Here is a 19,977-nt window from a genome sequence, read left to right on the forward strand (position 1 = left end):
ATATTATGCTAAATGTTGTAGCTAGTAATAATTAAGTAATGTCCTAAAAACAATATTTTAAAAATTTTTTTTTTTTTTTTTTGAGACAGAGTCTCACTCTGTTGCCCAGGCTAGAGTGAGTGCCGTGGCGTCAGCCTAGCTCACAGCAACCTCAAACTCCTGAGCTCAAGCGATCCTCCTGTCTCAGCCTCCCGAGTAGCTGGGACTACAGGCATGCGCCACCATGCCCGGCTAATTTTTTCTATATATATTTTTAGCTGTCCATATGATTTCTTTCTATTTTTTTTAGTAGAGGTGGGGTCTCGCTCTTGCTCAGGCTGGTCTCGAACTCCTGAGCTCAAACGATCCGCCCACCTCGGCCTCCCAGAGTGCTAGGATTACAGGCGTGAGCCACCGCGCCCGGCCTATATTTTAAAAATTAAAAATTAAATAACTGGACAAAAAAATAGTGAGTTAAATACAGATTTTCTTAAACTCATTGTGCTAATTGTACATCTTCAATATTTTATTATTTACTTGTTTTTTTAAGGTTTATGCCCATATACTGGCCAAATTTATTTAAAGTTAACTTTAAGATTTAAATCTTTTTTTTTTTAATCTCGATATTCAATTATTTTTTCTGTTTTTTTCTCCCTTTATTGCTACCTTTCTTTTTGGAATTATGCATATATATATGTATTCATCTCCCATATCTCATCTTTTTACCTTTGCTATGTATATTGTCAGAATTTCTTAAGCTTATCATCTGCTGTGATTGGATTTTTAGTCATTTTCAATCTGCTACCCACTACCTCTGCTGCAACTTTTTACTTGGAAAAAATATTTTTGATATCCAAGAAGTCTCTCCTAATTTTAGATCTTTCCAACTTTATAATTACCTGCTTTGGCTTTATATCTATAATGTCCTTTCACTTCTGTTTTTTAAAAAAAATACATGAACTAAAACGTTTCTCCATATTTGATATATAGAACATTTTTCTTGGAGTGGCAAGAGTTCAGTGACATAATATTGCATATCCTTTTCTTTTATTCTATTATTTGTTTATTTTACCATAATTGCCATTTTTAATTGGACAGTGGTGGTAATAAATACATTTATATTCTTTTTTTTTCTTTATCCTTCCTTTCTTTACCCTTTCTAGCCTGTGGTAACTACCAGTCTTTTTCATGAGATCCACTTTTTTAGTTCCCACATATGAGTGAAACCTGCAATATTTTTCTTGCTTCACTTAGCTTATTTCACTAGTGGCCTCCAGTCCATCCATGTTTCTACAGATTACAGGATTTTACTCTTCCATATAACTGAGTAATATTTCATTGCGCATATTTACCACATATAATTAAATAAAAAGTATATAGTTGACTCTTGAACAACACAGGTTTAAACTCCACAAGTCCACTTATATGTGAATTTTCTTTCTTTTTTTTTTTTTTTTTTTTGCTATGGGAATGATTTTAACATAGTTTCATAATTTGTTATAATGCAGAGGTGACATGTGAGAAGGCTATTAATCCAAAGAGCAATTCCCCGGGAAGACATAGCACATTTGTCTTAAGCCAGTAGGGGTGGTGATGGTTTTCTTTTTTCTTTCTTTCTTTTTTTTTTTTTTATCTTTTTATTTATTTATTTATTTATTTATATTCAGAACATTACAGGGGTACAAACATTTTGGTTACATGTATTGCTTTTGCATCACCCAAGCCAGAGCTACAAGCGTGTCCATTTCCCAGACAGTGAATTATTCTCTACCTTTGTCACCCCTGAGACAGCAAGACCAAACAGCTCCTCTTCTTCCTCCTGCTCAGTCTACTCAATGTGAAGAAGATGAGCACAAAGATCTTTATGATGATCCGCTTCTACTTAATGAATAGTAAATATATTTCTCTTTCTTAGTAACATCTTCTTTTCTCTAGCTTACTTTATTGTAAGGATACAGTAGATAATACAGCTGACACTTGAACAGCATTGGTTTAAACCACAGGTGTTCACTTATACAGGGTTTTTTTCAATAAATATATATATATTAATCTTTTTGTTTGTTTGTTTTTCCATTATTTAGATATTTCGCTTAGGATAATAGTCTACAATTCCATTCATATTGTTGCAAAAGGCATTAAGTCATCCTTCTTCATGGCTGACTCCTGTAATACTTTGAAATAAAACAAAAAAAAACAGTGATTACTAAAGAAAAATAATTTTTGAAGATTTGTGACAATTTCAAAAAACTCACAGACAAACCATGTAGTCTAGAAAGAACAAAAAGTTAAATATGCCATGAATATATAAAATATATGTACATATTAGTCTATTTTATGATTTACTACCCTAAAATATATATAAATCTATCATAGAAGGTTAAAAATTATCAAAACTTACATTCACAAACACTTACAGACTGTACACAGCACCATTCACAGTCAAGAGAAAAGTAAACAGATGTAAAGATGCAGTATTCAGTCATAACTGCATAAAATTAATTGTTGTACAGACTGTACTATTCCAATAATTTTGTATCTTGCTCCTCTTGCTATTGCAGTGGAGATAGAAGGCCAAGATGGTTGCAGAACAGTGTGAATACACTTAATGCCAATTTGTACTTAATGAACTTAATGAATATACTTAATAAACACTCGAACATGTCTCAGATGGTAAATTTTATGTTATGTATATTTTACCACAGGAAAAAAATGAAAAAGAAAAACTGAGCTCAAGTGTTGGGATTATCCGTTTAAAATGCTCTGTGATGCTAATCATCTCCAGGTGTAGAGTTCATCTCCTCAGTAAATTGCATATCACAGTAAGAAGTGCTCTATCACAGTTCCATCATATTTTCCACCGTGTTTTGTGCAATATCTTAAACCTTGAATGATACCATGGGACCCATACAAAGTACCACTAGTGGTGCTGGAAGTGCTCCCAAGAAGCAGAGAAATGTCATGACATTACAAGAAAAAGATGAATTGCTTGATATGTACCATAGATTGAGGCCTGCCACTGCATTTGCCCACCATTTCAGAAAGAGGACTCAGCTTATAAATGGATGCCATAAACTTACTGTATTGATAAATATAATACAGTACTGTAAATGTATTTGATCTTCCTTATGAATTTCTTAATATTTTCTTTTCTCCAGCTTGCTTTATTGTAGGAAACAGTGTACTATACATATAACACACAAAATTTGTATTAATTGGCTGCTCATGTTCAGTAAGTCTTTCAGTCAATAGTAGGGTATTAGTATTAACAGATAAGTTTTGGCAAAGTCAGAAGTTATGCACGGATTTTAAGCACCTCCTAACCTCCCTGTGACATTCATTCTATGACAAAGATACCTGCACCCAAATGTTTATAGCAGCACAATTCACAATTGCAAAGATGTGGAAACCAATTCATGAGTGGATTAGTGAAATGTGGTATATGTATACCATGGAGTATTCCTCAGCTATAAGAAATAACAGTGATATAGAATCTCTTTTGTTCTCCTGGAGAGAGTTGGAACACATTCTACTAAGTGAAGTATCCCAAGAATGGAAAAATAAGCACCACATGTACTCACCAGCAAATTGGTTTCCCTGATCATCACCTAAGTGCACATTTGGGAATAACACCAATTGGGTATCGGATGGGGGGGGGATGGGTGTATACCTACACGATGAGTGCGATGCACACTGTCTGGGGAATGGACATTCTTGAAGCTCTGACTCAGGGGGGAAGGAGGGGCATGGGCAATATATATAACCTGAATTTTTGTACCCCCATAATAAGCTGAAATTAAAAAAAAAGGTCAATCGTAATTAGATTTGTGTTTAGAATCATGTAGATATATTTACAGCTTTTTAATTCAGTCAGGTTTTAACATACTAAATTTTGGGGGGTGGTTTTATGGATAATACCATAGAGCTTAAAATGCTGTTGAAGCAACTTTTTCCCCACTACTCCAAATTAATAAAAATGTTAAAGATTAGAGGAGACTATATGAGTATAATTGATCACACTGTTCTAGAGAAACATTAATGTTTGATTTTGATGGAGCTAAAAAATATTTCAGACCAGCCGTCTCTTTGTACCTATTTGTCACCACTGGCCCCTGCCCCCGCTCTCCTCCCCACCTCCCAACATACACACATCCCATGTAAAGGTAAACTGATGAGAAAACTAATTTAAGTTCCATGGGGACAGAAGAACACATTTTGTAGCTTTGGGCATCAATGTATCCCTAGCTTCTAGATATGCTTAACACAAATAGATGCTCGATAAATATTTATTAAATGAGCAAATGGCTGAAGGGCTTGCTTTAAGTGATTGTTTTGATAATCCACTGGTGAGGCATTTAACTGTCTATTAATTGCATGTGTGAATTATTCATATTAATTATATGTGCAAATTATTTATTTTTAAACAAACATAACACACTCAATCTCTAATGCTAAGCACTAATAGTAATAGAGTTACATGTATACATTTCCTGAAATAATTTAATTGGTCCTTAATAGTTTGCAAATTTTTACTCTCCAAAAGGGTTGTCTTTGGCTATAAAATGATTAAAAACATCATTATATCAAAGATTTCCAGAAGTAGTGATTGTGTGCAGATATAGGATTTTATCAAGTAAAATCATGGAATGATGGAAAAGTTTTTTCATTAATATAAGTATATTAAATAAATAATTATTCAACATATTTTACAGCAATTTTTAAACTAACGTTTATGTCTTCTATTTTTAAGCCAAGTGATATGTAATAAAATACTCTCCAATCTGTTTTAAAATCCTAGTCTTTGAGTGCAAAAAAAAAAAGTACCAGCCTCATTTTTCTTATTTGTATATTTGTGTCTTTCTTTTAATTTGTATGCAATTATATCATCAAAATTAAATATTGAAAATTCATTCTTACCCTCTTATTTTTATTATATAATACATTGTTGTTAAAGCCCAGATTTCCATTGCTATGTATCAAAACACTTGGAGTGAGGAAAATGTGTTCCACATTACTTTAATATTGACTGACAAAATACATATGCTTCAAACAGCAGGTAATATTTAATGAAGTGCATTTTTCAACTGGATTAAAAACATAGATTATTATCAGATGCTGTTATTTAGCCTCTTCTAACAGTGGAATTTTAACTCCAGTTATAACCATTGTAACATACACTCAAACTCCTGCTTCGACCTGAAATATCTCTTTCCCTAGTTAGGTGCTGCCCTCTAAAGATGATCTCAAATCATTTTCACTGAAAATAAGTTTTAAAAAACGTGGTTGTCTTCCTATACATAGTATTAATAGATCACTTTCTACTTTGAACATAGTCTCATAGTTGTAAGTAGAAGTGTGTATTTTTAGAAAATCTCTATGAATTAAAAAGGCTTAATTTATTATTTTAAATGTTTTAATGATGATTTTATGTTATTAGCATAGTAAAATATTTTCTTGTATTTAATGGTAATGAATTAAATAAATGTCTTTTGAGAAACAATCAGAATGAATTGGTTGAATCATTAATAGTGCGATTTACAGAAATTTATTTACAGAGTTTTTATTACATAAACTAGAGATATGACATATGTAAATATTTTTAAATATGCTTTTTGAAATATTTTCTAACATAAGTTTTGGGAAGACATATCAAATGTATATGTATATGAATACATATTATAAATATAAATTACATAAACATTCACAAGAAAGAGAGTTATGAAATACATTGGGCATCACAATAAATACATACTACTACATATGTTCATTGTTTAAAAAATTTTGGTCAGTAGCTTTAATTGAGGGATGTAATATTGAGTAAAAAGCACATAAGTTAATTTCACAAGAATATTTTATTTAGCTAAGAGTGAATTATTTAAAGAAAAATACTATTTAATGTTTTTCAAAAAGAAGACTTATAGAACAATACTCAAGTATATAATAGCAATGCTTTCATCAGTTATAATTTCCTCTTTAAGGTCTGGATTTAATTTAGATGGATAATTTTTAATAAAATAATTTTTATGTTAATAAATTTTTCAAGTTTCAAGAAAATAAATTTCATGATTTTGCAACTTTTCAATAAATATTATGAAAAGGAATTTTAGCAACTTTTAATTGACTATGAGAAATATTAATTATTCAATCAATTTTATCCACAAAATATATAGCAAGTAAACTACAGATTTAGGAAATAGATTCTTGCCATAAACGTATCTATCATATTGTAGAAAGATAATTTTCATTAATTTACCAAGAAAACTGAGTTTAAGGTATTGAATTTACAGATCAATACTGAAATGTATGTTGCCTGTCTGAAAATTTATAAAAATAATATTTTTTAATAATTCCACTGAATTATTAGTTCAAGTTTATGATATGTGGAATATTTTAGTTATATTTGTTAGTAATAATTTTAAGCATTTATGACACACATTAAAGAAAAGAGAATTGAGTGAGTGAAATCCACATTCAAGTTACTTAACGGATTTGAAAATTTTTCTTAGAATCCAGTCAAATTATTATTCTTATCTACTGATGCCAACTTGGAGAAATTATGTTTGAAACTTGGTAAAATAAAGAGAAACAGTTCTAAATACAACCAAATTTAAATATAAACTCTTTAAACTTAATTTTTATCATACTTCCATATGCTTGTAATGATGGAAATGGTAATACTGGCAAAGGTAAATATGATACTGTAATATAATGGATTTTCACTTTATGATGACATTGAAAAATAAAAGTTAAATAAAAATTTATTCTGGAACCAAATTTTTAAAAAAAATTAAAAAGAGCAAATTTATTATAAAATGTTGCTTTCCTTTAACTATTTTGATTACCATCAGGTTACTTAATATAGTCCCTTCTTCCCCCTGCACCTCCCTCTCTTCTGCCTTCTCTACTATATATTATACAAAACACTACTGTTGAAAACCAAATGGTCTCCATGAAGCTGAATGCAGCTTTGTTGATCATTCCATGTTCATTTACAGCTGTGAACTGAAAAAACAAATATGTATGTATTAATCTATGTGTCTCAAAACCTTCTAATAAGTGTTTTGAAATTCTAAAAAGTCCTTCTGGCCTTTAAAGGTCTCCTGTGAAGGTGTGCAGAAATCTTGAAATATATCATGATTGCTATTCTTATCTACAAATAAATAAATACATACAAAAAAAACAAACCAAATAAAACCCAAAAAGGCTACAAATATCCCTTTATGCTTTTCAAAATTTATACAGATTTATCATTTGTGTCCCAAATATGTTCATCATATAATATCATCAATTTGCATTGTTTATAATGGTAGGTAAACAAAATACTTAATACATTTAAATAATTTCACTGCTCTATTATAAAATACACATATTGAATATTTCACTAATTTAATATGACTTGACATACCTTAATACATATTGCAGCATACGTTTTTCTCTATATGTATTGTGTAAAATATATTTAATGTACATATGTATATAAATATAGATAAGCACATAACATACTTTTGTGTAATACTTTTATAATTTATAATACACCAAGTGTGCATTGCTCATTTTATTTTCCTACTAATGCATGAGCTACATATTATTGTTATCTCTATTTTTTAGGTACAAGGACTAATGCATATAAACTCTAAGTGACTTTTTCATATTTATCAGAGGCAAAAAAAAATTCAACTTAAAAGAAATCCCATTTACTTTTTCAATTTTTCCACAAATGAAATAGAAATTATGTCTCTCATGTTTTGTTAAAAACATATCTAATAATATATAGATTTTTATATCTCTTATATAAAATCAGCAATTCAAAAATTATTTAACTCGTATACAAGCTAAGTATTTTAAGAGTATTTCATTTCTGAATGATATAGCCCAATTCCTTTCTTCATTAAAATTCTTAACCAAGAAACATTTTCTTAGAAAAGTAAAGGAAGGTTATTCTATCCACTCTATGAAGAAGATTAAATAGCTACTGTATAAAAGCATTAGGGATGAGATTACTTTAAGATCCAGAAAAGAACCTCAGACAGCTCATAATAGATTGGTTCTAAACCTAAGTAGTCAGGAAGCTAAAAACAAACTCAAGATTGATTTAGTTGTAGAAGTAACTGCAAGATAAAAACAAGGTAGTAATACCAATTTTTCTAAAGTTTAGCAAAAGGTCATAGGTGTTTTGTACATTACTGAATACTGATCAATTTTTATCTATTTATGAAAAGATGTTTTAAAAAGCAAAAACATAACAAAATTATCTGAACTACTGAAATCATCTTACAGATGAACAAAATGACCTTATGATTGCTTTACATTTTAAATTTCTAGGAATCCATCATACTTACACAAATTTTGACATTACATGTTTAGTTGTAATACCAAATAGCTAGAGTTTCAGAATTCTCCAATGAAAAGCTGACAGTATTGTTTTTTACAAAAAGTAGTGAATAACTAATGATTATCTTAAAGAGGGTTATTTTACATGAAGTTATTGAAATATCCCTTTACACAAATTGCAAATAATTATATTGAGGGCCTAGATGTAAGTACAGAGCATCGAGAAAGAAAATATAAGAAGAGTTTTCTCATAGACCTTACATTCTAGTGAGGAGAGAAAGACATCACACTAATTAAGTAAAATCTGTACAGTTAGATGATGGTATAAAATATGAATAAAAATTTAAAAAGCAAACGGTAATAGCCAGTACAAGAATGATTGCAATTTTAAATATCATGGCCAGTGAAAGCTTCACTGAGAAGGTAAAATACGAAAAACAAACAGGCAAACAAAACAGAGACTGTGAGAAAATGTTTATAAAAACACATATCTTATTAAAAATCTCTTAGGCCTCAATAAAAAGATAAAATATAGAATCAAAAATTGGCAAAAGATATGAACAGCTATTCCACTAATGAAGTTATACAAATGGCTAATAAGGACGTGCAAAGATACATGCCATCATTAGTCAATACGAAAACGCAAATCAGAACTACAGTAAGATACCATTTTACACCCACCAGAATGACTATAAAAATAAGACAGACAAAAACAAATATTGGTAAGGATATAGAGAACTGGGAATCCTCATCCTTTGCTGGTGGAAATGTAAGCTAATGCAGCCACATTTTGTAATGTTCGGTTTCTCAAATAGTTAAACATAGAACTACCATAAAACCTACCAATTTCAATTCTTGGTGTGCATCTAAGAGTAATAAAAAGATGTATCCACACAAACGCTTGTATGTGTACATTCACAAGAGCATTATTCATACTAACCAAAATGTGTAAACAGCCTTAATGACCACCAATTGGTGAATGGACAGACAAGCTTACAATGGGATACCATATAGCAACAAAAAAATGAACTACTAATGCATAGTACCTCATGCAAGAGCCTCAAAAACATTATGCAAAGTCAAAAGAGTCAGGCACAATAGTCTCTATGATATGATTCCATTTTACATGAAATGTCCAGAAAAGGCAAATATATAGATGTAGAAAGTAGAACAGTGGTTTCTTGGGGCTGGGCTGGATTTGAGGAATGATTCTAAATGGATATGGGGGACAATATGGTGGATGAAAATGTTCTAAAATCATTTGTGATGACAGTTTCACAATTTAGCAAAGTTATTAAAGTCATTGAACACTGAAAGAAGTTCATTTTATTCAATGTAAAATATATCAGTAAAGTTGTGTTTTAAAAAAGACTGAGAGGATTATTATCCAGCATGAAGGTATACAGAACCCTTTAGGTGTATGTTGCTATTTAAATTTGAATTACTTTAAATTAAATAGAATTTTAAAACTAATTTTCTCAATGACACTCCCACATTTCATGTGTTCAATAGCCGTATGTAGCTAGATGCTATGCCATAGATGGCACAGATACAGGGCACTTTTATGATTGAAGAAACTTCTATGGCTAGTGCTGTTAGGGAGACCAAGGTGACAGTGGGAAGTGAGCAAGATGTGGTGAGATTCACGACACATTCTGAAGACAGAATGTGTGATGCATTGCTTGTAGACTTGAGATCAAAAGAGTGTCAAGCAAGACTCAAAGTCTGGGCTTACAGTAAAGGGAGAATGAATTTGCTATAATTTGAAATTGTGCAGACCAGAAGGAACATATATGAGGGCAGGGCATTAGATCATAAAGTTGTCTTTAGTCATACACATTTTGTGATACCTGTTAGACATCCAAAAGTACATGTCAAATAGTTAGATAGGTATATGTCTGAGGTTCAGGGGTGACATCAGTACTGAACTCAAAGACATTCAGTGTTAAGTGATCTGGACATTCAAAGTAACTAGCAATACAGCCTGACAAGGGAAGTCAATGAGAGAGAAAGAAAGTTAGAAAGCACAGGGTTCTGGAAATCGATAAAAGACACGTGTCTAGGAGCAGGTATTAATGGACTGTAGAAAATGCTGGAGAAAGGTTAATAAAAGTAAAACTTTAGAAATAAAATTTGAATTCAGCAATATTGGTGATATTGCAAGAACAGTTTCTGTATAGTGTTAGCAGTAAATGCTGCTGGTAATGCATAAGAAATATGAAGAAGAAACAAATTGGTGGCAGATAATATACAGTCCTCAGGGATTTATTGTAAACAGGAGAAGAGAAACATGGTAGTGGCTGGAGAGAGAAAGTATGATCAATAAAGTCATATTTAAGATGAGAGAAAAACAACATGTCTGTGTTGATAGGAATAATCAAACAGAGACAGAGCAACACAACACAACTCCCGACCTAATGCTCTTGAATAAGAGAGTGAGAATAAAGATAAAATGTATGTAGAGTGTATACTATTTCTATGCATCTGAGTGGCTCATGCATAATGAACAAACTAAGTGCATACTCAAGATGCAGGTATCGGGGACTATTTGCTGGTTTGCACTGGGGCACTGGTGGTGTTCACTTCTAATTACTTCTCTTGCCTGAATAATATAAAAATATAAGTCAAATTTTCTGGAGGTCTATTTCACAACAATATAAACAGACTTAACTCTAATGAAATGTACATTTAAAAATGATTAAGATGGTACATTTTATGATATATGTATTACTACAATAAAAAAGTCAAGTAAATATCTACAGTCAAGAGTGAAAAGAAAGGAAGCTTGTTGGAACTTTAAAGAGAAAAGAGAAAGTTTGAAAGAATCATAGAGGAGAGTGAGGCAATGGATAGATAAAAGGAGAATAATATGATTACTAGGCACCATAAGATTTCTGTTTAAATTTAGTGATGTAAATGTAGATTGACACCAGTCAGCATGTATTTCCTCCAACTCTGTTCAACTACCTAAGAGAAGACACTGCACTGAGACACTCTGGGAGAGCTCATTAGCTAGGTACGTGGTAATGAAAAAGGAGTATGGTAAAGGCATAGAGCATGTTAAGTAGATTAAAGATGTATACGATGATGATAATTATAAATTATGGCAAAATTTAATTAGGGAAATGAGGACAGTGAGTATATTCAGATTGTAAAGTAAAAGTGGTGGGATATATGATGTACTGGTCCTGGTGGAAGAATTGTCAGGGTAATGGAGCGTATTTTACTATGTGAAGTATCACAAGAATGGAAAAACAAGCACCACATGTACTCACCAGAAAATTGGTATTAACTTAACACTCATGTGCGTAGATAGTAGTAGCATTCATTGGGTGTCGGGCAGGTGGGAGCGGGGAGGAGGGGATGGGTATATTCACACCTAATGGGTGCAGTGCACACCGTCTGGGGGAGGGACATGCTTGAAGCTCTGACTCGGGCGAGGCAAAGGAAATATATGTAATCTAAACATTTGTACCTCCGTAATATGCTGAAATAAAATAAATAAATAAGTAAATAACCCCTAACTATAAAAAAAAAGAGTTTATAGATGTAGAATAAGATACATAAAACTCAGACTATTGAGGTAATATTGCTTGTAAGGACAAGGTTGCAGATGCACAAGGTTGATGTAAGGTGGATGACATGGTGGAGGATATTAAAGGAAGGAGGTCATGGAACTGAGGGGCCAGGCTATCGAAAAGATCAACTAGTAGATACTAAAATCACCAGTGTGCATGAGAGGAGCAGGGTTGGAGACAATGATGTTAAGTAGAAAAGAAAGTTTTCAAAAATGAGTTCTAGTGTGGTTGCCAGCAGATGCTTCAAGCAAAAGTTTTAGTGGGTAGCAGAGTCTAGAGATATGCAATTCAAAGATGGGGATTTTTAGAGAAGAGGGGTGGAAGTTTATTTAGGAGCAGCAATGAGAAACATGGAGGGTTTGACCTCCATGTTTCTACCCACGTATAACAGAGACAGAGAAGAAAGCATCATGTACTGGAACAATCTGCAGGAAGAGTGCCTTTAAGAGAGAATCAGACTTCATTTACAGCCAGGAGGTGAGAGACAGGTTTGAGAATTAACCTTTTATTCTAAATAAATGAGATTCAGCAGGGAGAATGTCAGGAAAGATCATTTTAAGGGCCAGATGGAGTTTAATAAGCGAATCACAAGAGATATTCTATGAAAAGAAGCTTCATAAATGGGGAAAATATTGTTCATTAATGGTAATATATTCCATGTGCTCATTTAAAGCATGAGAAATACATGAACCAGCTCTCTGTGATTTCAATCTTCCCTGAAATAGTACATGACATATACAACACCTGTAGCAATGTTGCATAAATGTGCATTGATATACCAATTCCATTCATGATGGAGAAATTGGTAACATCTTTATGCTAAAAATAATATAAAATCTGCATAAAATATATGAATTGACATTTGAGACATAGGATGGCAACCAATGCAGGACTGAAATCCTTCAGGAAGGGAGGCACGTGAGGACAGCCCCACTATCACCCAGGATTTTCTCCTGGTAATATTTTTCTAAGGGTATATTTTCAGCACAGTGAGGCTGAGCCCAAGCAGGAAGAGAACTTAATTCTATCTGAGAGAAGGAAGTAGATGAGACTTGGGGGCTTATAAAGAAGCTATAAAATTGATGGCAGAATGCCAGAGGGAAAATAGCTGCAGTGAAAGAAGCCTAGAAGTCTGCGTGGAAATTCCTTTTGAGTATTTTGCCAGCTTCTGAGCTGCCAACGTGTCAAGGGAAAGGTGTCTTAAGCCGTGGCAGAGAGCAACTGTTTAGATAGAAAGAGCTAAAACAATATTGGTAATTAAAGAGAATCTTGAATCAGTCGCCTTACGATTATCAGTCAAAAATTCTCTGACATAATATCTTCAAATATTTTCCACACTCTCTTTTTGCAACTCCAATTATATACATTTCAATACTTTTTCTCGCTTGTGTTAGTAGTGTTTTATTTTCTCTATTTTAATATTGATCCACATTTCAGCTAAATCATCTTCTCAAGAAACTAATATGCTAATAAGTCAATCCATTGATTTCTTAATTTTATTATTTATATTTTTCAATTCTAATAGTTTCAGTTTTTCCTGTTGTCATTGACTCCCTAAAACATACAAAAACATTCAATTGATGATTTCAATATGTGGGTCACCTTTGGGTCTGTTTCTAATGCCTATGGATCTCTTTTTTTCCTTTGATCATTTCATCCTTTCCCCTGCCATGCAGAGGTATGTTTGTTTTACAGCCAAATTTTAAATATGAGCTATGGAGGAAATAAATTGAGCCTCCATAAAATGTTTGCATCCTGCTTTCAGTCAGGAAATGTAATTAGGAGCAGATCACTGTAATCCAGTCAGGTAGGGATCTGGTTTGAGACTCTGTTTCAGTATTTTGTGAACATGTTCTATTTCTAGGTAACTAGGACTTCTGCCATTTAACTTTTCTGGAGGCTCTGGTAGAAACTGGTTGTCTTTATCAAGGCGTCACTTTCTTACTATCCCTGAACTCCAACTGCAATTTCCCTAGACTCACAATTATTGAAATCTCAGATCAAATTCCAAGTTTCTCAGCCACTTTCAAGCTCTCCTTCCCTTGTTAGTTAGCAAATGTCTTGAAGGGAACATTGAAATTAAGTTTTAGACAAATATATGGAAAGACAGATAGAGGAATAGATAGATAAATAGATAGAGATATTGTTCAGCTAGTCTAGAACAGTAGCGATTTTTGTCTGAAACAGGCTACACTATGATTCTTAGAAGTAGAAATGCTAAATTATGGTAGCTTTAAAATAGGTCATGACATGGAGCAGTCCAGTCTCCCCCCTACCAATTCTTATTTTCTAAGCTAAACATTATTTTATATTTTCTTATTTGCTTTGTCAGATAGACTTTTAGTTATTTCTTAACTGACTCCCCCTCCCACACACAAAGGAAATCCAATAACATTAACATTTGCACTGTTGCGTCTTTATTCCTAGATGTGTATGTGTACACATATGTGTGTGTATGTGTACACATATGTGTGTATGTATGCGAGGGATGTCCAGAGAGTATCCAGCCATTTTTAACACTATTTTCTTTTTTTAAATTTTTTTTTATTTCAACATATTACAGGGGTACAAATGTGTAGGTTATGTATATTGCCTTTGCCCCGCCTGAGTCAGAGCTTCAAGAGTGTCCATCCTCCAGGCGGTGCACACCACACCCATTAGGTGTGTATATACCCATCCCTTCCTCCCTACACCGGTCTGCCCAACACCCAATAAATGTTATTACTATATGTGCTCATGAGTGTTGAACAGTTAATACCAATTTGATGGTGAGTACATGTGGTGCTTGTTTTTCCATTCTTGTGATACTATTTTCATATTACATGGCTCAATACTTCCTGGATAGCCCTTGTATGTATGCGTGCATTTATATATAGATATTAGTTCACCTCTCCAAGGATTTTCACTCATTTCCAAAATTTTGGTGCTAGTCTGTTAACATTTCATGCTCAACAATGTAATTACCTTCCCAGCATACTAGATTTTAGCGTAAAATTTAATTACATTATAAATTAATTTAGAAATGAATAGTTTATAACACTAAAGTTTTACATTCAAGAACTTAGATGTAGCCATGTCTCTCAAAATAGTTTTATTATTATTTTTTGGAAATTGCTATGGCTATTTTTTGGGTACGTGTGAATGTTGACTCTGGCAACTATATGTTGTTAAGTGAAACTGTGATTGATGGCACACAAGATGCAGAGATACACCTGGGTCGATCCTCAGTAGCATCGGGTGCTTATGGTTTCTAGCTGTAGTGAGAGCCTCACCTGTGTTTCTTACGAGCTTGCAGTGGACATGTCCACAGCTAATATGTATTCCTAGATCACCCAGGTGTACATGAAGTCCCTCTTTAAAACTCAGGCTCTGAAAGTGACTTTCTGCCCAGATAGGTGCTCTCTACATTCCCTAACGCTGTTAAAATGAGACACTCTCTGTTCCCTTAGTCACATACAGTCCTTTGCCAGGCAGCTCCACATTTTTCAGCTGCTAAGCACTCTCCATCAACTAAGAAACTTTGATCCTACAAATAACTCCTCTGCATGCTCCTTTGGCTCCTACTTGTCACAAAGAGAATCTTAATAAATCCAATGACCATGTGTGTACACTTTAATTCCCAACATAGTGCCATACTCAAAAGGAGATAGATGAGGGGATGTAGAAAGGGCATTTGTGGAGATAAAGAAATGGGATATCCAAGCCCAGACCATATGTTTTTTGAAGATCCTATTCCTTAGCAACTGACTTTCAAGAGATTGGAAATGTCAAGTTTCTGAAGTTACTATCCCTGTGAAGATATTCATTCTCTGTCCTTATAAACAGAATATTTTAGTTATTCATCTCAGCCTAAGACTTGTTGCAAAGCCTAGCTATCTGTAAACGGAAGATATGTTGCCTATGTTCCTCTCCTCTTTCCTGCAAGAATTTTTTGTGCTTGTGTAATGAGCATAAGTTGTATCAGACTCATTATTCAAATATTTATAAATTGTTAACAGAAAATGTGAGTTTGAGTTAAAATTCTGCTGCTTATGTGGAGTAAAGCTATGAGTAACTCTAAATAATATTCTTTGGAGTTTAATTTTCTACTGTATAACTAGCGATGAAAAAATAATGCCCAACCTTGTCAGTTTTATGTCATAACTGTGATACAGTAAAAGAATTAAAAAGCTTATTCATATGGTGACATACATCAAAAATATTTTCTCCTTCTAATAAGTAGTTTCTTATTAAGATATCAAGAAAGGAACCAAAACTGCAGAATATAAAGATGTAATATAACCTTTAGTATTCTCGAGTAGGAGGCAGTTGTATTTGTAATATATATTTGGAAATTAAATCTCAGTCCATTGGGTTGGTAAGAGGAGTGCTTTCAGTAATCTGAAAAGTCTGTCAAATGCTCCATTCTTAATTGAAGTAGGGTGCAAACAGAGGCATGTCGTGTGGGCTCCAAAGACTTAAAATAATAGCATGTTTTGGAATACTACCCTTGATGTTTGTGTGCTTTAACTTCAAATTACATTCTTGAAGTGTACATATAAAATAAATAGAATGGATTGTCTTAAAATTCTCACAATTTTCCAGAGTTGTTATAAAGCAAAACTTCTGAAAAATGCAGGGCAAATGTTAAGTTAGATTATTTTCATGTGACCGGAGGGAGAACTTACTTTGATTGTACTTCCAGCTTTTTTGTCTACTGTCTAATTCATTTTCAACCAGAAAATGTATTGCCATGATAATCTGGTATTAATTGACTTTCTCAAGATAAAATTTCATATGATTCATTCAACCAATAACACACTAATGAAAAAAATCTGCTATTTCAAAACACTCTAAAACAAACTTTATACTGTTTAATCATTTACTTTTGATCAGGAAGAATGTTAATTCACACAAAAAAAAGAAAAATTGAAAGCGTGTCTCTTGTTTTGGCAATTATATATTTTGTGGGTAAGCACAATGGTCTTCTCTGGGTTATAACTTGTAAGAATGATGAAGTTTTACACATACCTGAAATAGAAGTTGGGTTGTAAATTTATATGGCATGTTTGAAAAATTTTCAATTAGGTGATTGCTCAAACTTTCTAAGATTAAGATTTTTTTCTCTGTACAAGACACTCTAAAAAATGTCACAGTTAAGGTGTCCTTATTATAGAATGCCTTTTGTCTGACACAGGGGCTTCCCAGAGAGGAAATTGCACATGCAAAAGCATAGAGTGTGATAGAATCTGTGTCAAACTGGACAATTCAGTGTGTGTAGTGCAAAGGGCAGTCTGGGGTGGGTGAAAACTCAGCAGGGGGACAGGTCATGGAGGGACCCAAAATTCGACTGAGTAATGTGGACTTGCCCTGAAGGGGTGGGAGCCAGGGATGGATTCTAAGGACAGCAGTGCTGGCTGACCACTAATTGGGCTGTTAAGCATAAAGAAAATCTACACTCGGGAACAAAGGGACCCACAAGACTCTTATAGTTTGCTGTGATTATGCCTGTGAATAGCCACCGCACTCTAGCCTGGACAGCATAGCAAGACCCCATCTCTTAAAAAGAAAAGAAAAAAGAAGCAAAATAGCCTAACATATATGTTATTGTGTTGCCAAAAAGAGAGGAGAGGGAAAATTGGGCAAAAGAAAGGAGATAATGGCTGAATACCTTCAAAATTTGCTGAAGGCCCTCAACTACAAATTTGAGATCAAGAAATCCCAGGTGGGATAAATACAAACAATAGGTAGATATTCAGGTGCGTATATTTGCCAAAACTCATCAAACAGAACACTTTAGAACAGTACACTTTATTTTATGTAAATTACAGAATTAATTTTTAGTAGAACAGTGAGAAAGAATAAAGAGTATAATAATATATGAGCCAATTAACATTCTATACTCCTCTGTATAGCTTTTTACTATGCTGAATAGGGAGTAAATAACTTTTTTCTAATTACTAGAAAATAGTCAAATTCAAAGGGAAATAGATAAATTATACTGAAGGGAAGAAAATTTTTAAAAATATGGATAACAAAAGCATAGAGAGGTGAACATCATGATGAAAAGACTTGGCAGTAGTGAATCCATCTCCAGTAAAGCAGCATTTATAAAGAAATTCTATAAAAATGAGGAAGTTAAAGAGAAACGTGGATGAGAGAGACATTGCTTATCTACTAATAATGTTGTTCTTTCCCAGACATACCACGCTAATATATTTAGACATCTGCCTGGCTAACACTTTGATAAATTAATAAATGCTTCATTTTTTTAAATCTTAAAAATGAGCAAACATGCATCAGTTTGGTGAATCTGATTTTCTTGGACTTTAAGATCTAAAGAAAAGGACCATCTATAAAGTATCTACACTGTACTGTAAGTTTTGTGATATTTTTCAGAAAATATTGTATAAGGTATTTATCAATAGCATGAGTTATGCTCATTTAAAATAACCAAGAAGCTGAAATTTTTTAACTATTGAGTTAAATTACTTCACAATATCAGTGTACTATACATTTCTAAGTACAGAGTTGATTCTCTTTTTACCAATCTACAAAGTGGATGTTTTCCTTGTATGTTAATTGTGGTTAATATTATAATCTCTATTATACTGTGATCTCTGTAAAAACAGGAACTTCATTTGTTTTGAGAAGCATTTTATCTATGGCATGCTGAGAAATGACAAATAGTCACCAAATAAGTGAATAAATGACTTGGGCAAAGAGTATTAGGAAATGCCTTTGTACACGGACCATAATAACAAGAAAAATTAGATTATTTGGATTGTGGAAAAATAGACTTTTTTAAATCCTAGTAACTCTTTTAAGTATGTTTCAAATTACATCATAGTCGTCTAGATTTACAGGCATTCCACGTAGCCAGTCTTAACTCTAGAAATTTGTCATACGTCAGATCTGTATGTTTTTTAAACTTGAGTTGTACTTTTTTCTCTTCTTCAGTAACTCTCCCTATGAGAAAATATCAGAATATTGTACAATTACTGAAGATAACCTGTGGCTCATGTTTATTGTAATCATTTTACACGTACTAACTTTCACATAATCTTTGATGGCACACACTACTGCAAAGTCCTCTGTATTTAGAGTTAAACATTTTTTTAAAACCTTAAAAACTTTTTGTATAAAATCTAAAACAAAACACAAACTTCCAAGTGTCCTTACGGTTATTTCAATGTCTCAGATCCTGAAAATGCTATTAAATAATTCCGACGAATATGTCAATGGAAATATTTTTGAATTACTAACTCTTAAAATGAAGACAGTCTGTGAAGGACATAAAACAAGAAAAGGTAAGTACTAGCTTTGAAGTGTAGTTTCAGACATCCCTAGAAGTGATATTAGTCAGTAATTCTAGTGTCATTGTGAAAGAAAATGTCGGTGTCTTCTGCACCATAAAAGTGCAGTAATATGGGTTTTTGAAAGACAGTAATGACTGAAGTGTTTCATCTGAAGCACGTTTCTCTGAAACTCAAGCTTAAGATAGAGGATTGGAAAGGCTGTCAAGGTACCTACAGAGTTAAAGACATATTTTTGTATTTCATTTTTGAAAACTCATTACACAACTGATGCTTTCAGGTTTTGATTTATAAAGGAAGAATAATCCACTTACTAGTTTGCAGATGAATAGCAGGAAAAAGAAAGCAACTATTTTGTCACTTAGTCAATATATATTTATGCCCTCGATGTTTATAACGATACTTGCTCATAGCCTTATTGTTGCTTTCATTGAAATTTCAAGAACCAACAGCAAGGACATTACACTGAAAAGAAAAAAAAAAAAAGGTTTTTGAAGTCAATCGTAACACATGACGTTTTTGTTTGTCTGCCCCAAATGGACAGGTTTAGCAATCCTTTGAGGGAGCAATCTTAACAGGGACTATATTAAATACTTACCACTTTTATTTATGGAAATACATTACACGTTATGGATATCCAAAGTTTCTAGAGAATGTAAACAAATGCGTGAGATAAAGTAAAACTGACTTTTATTCACACTTTAATTTTGCTTTCTGCCTTTTTATGATCTTCATATTTTTCTCCTTTCACAGGTGTTCAGTCTGAGAGAGTACATAGGTTAGCAAGAACAGCTCAA

Source organism: Eulemur rufifrons, chromosome 4, assembly GCF_041146395.1.
Source record: "Eulemur rufifrons isolate Redbay chromosome 4, OSU_ERuf_1, whole genome shotgun sequence".
Lineage (NCBI taxonomy): Eukaryota > Metazoa > Chordata > Mammalia > Primates > Lemuridae > Eulemur > Eulemur rufifrons.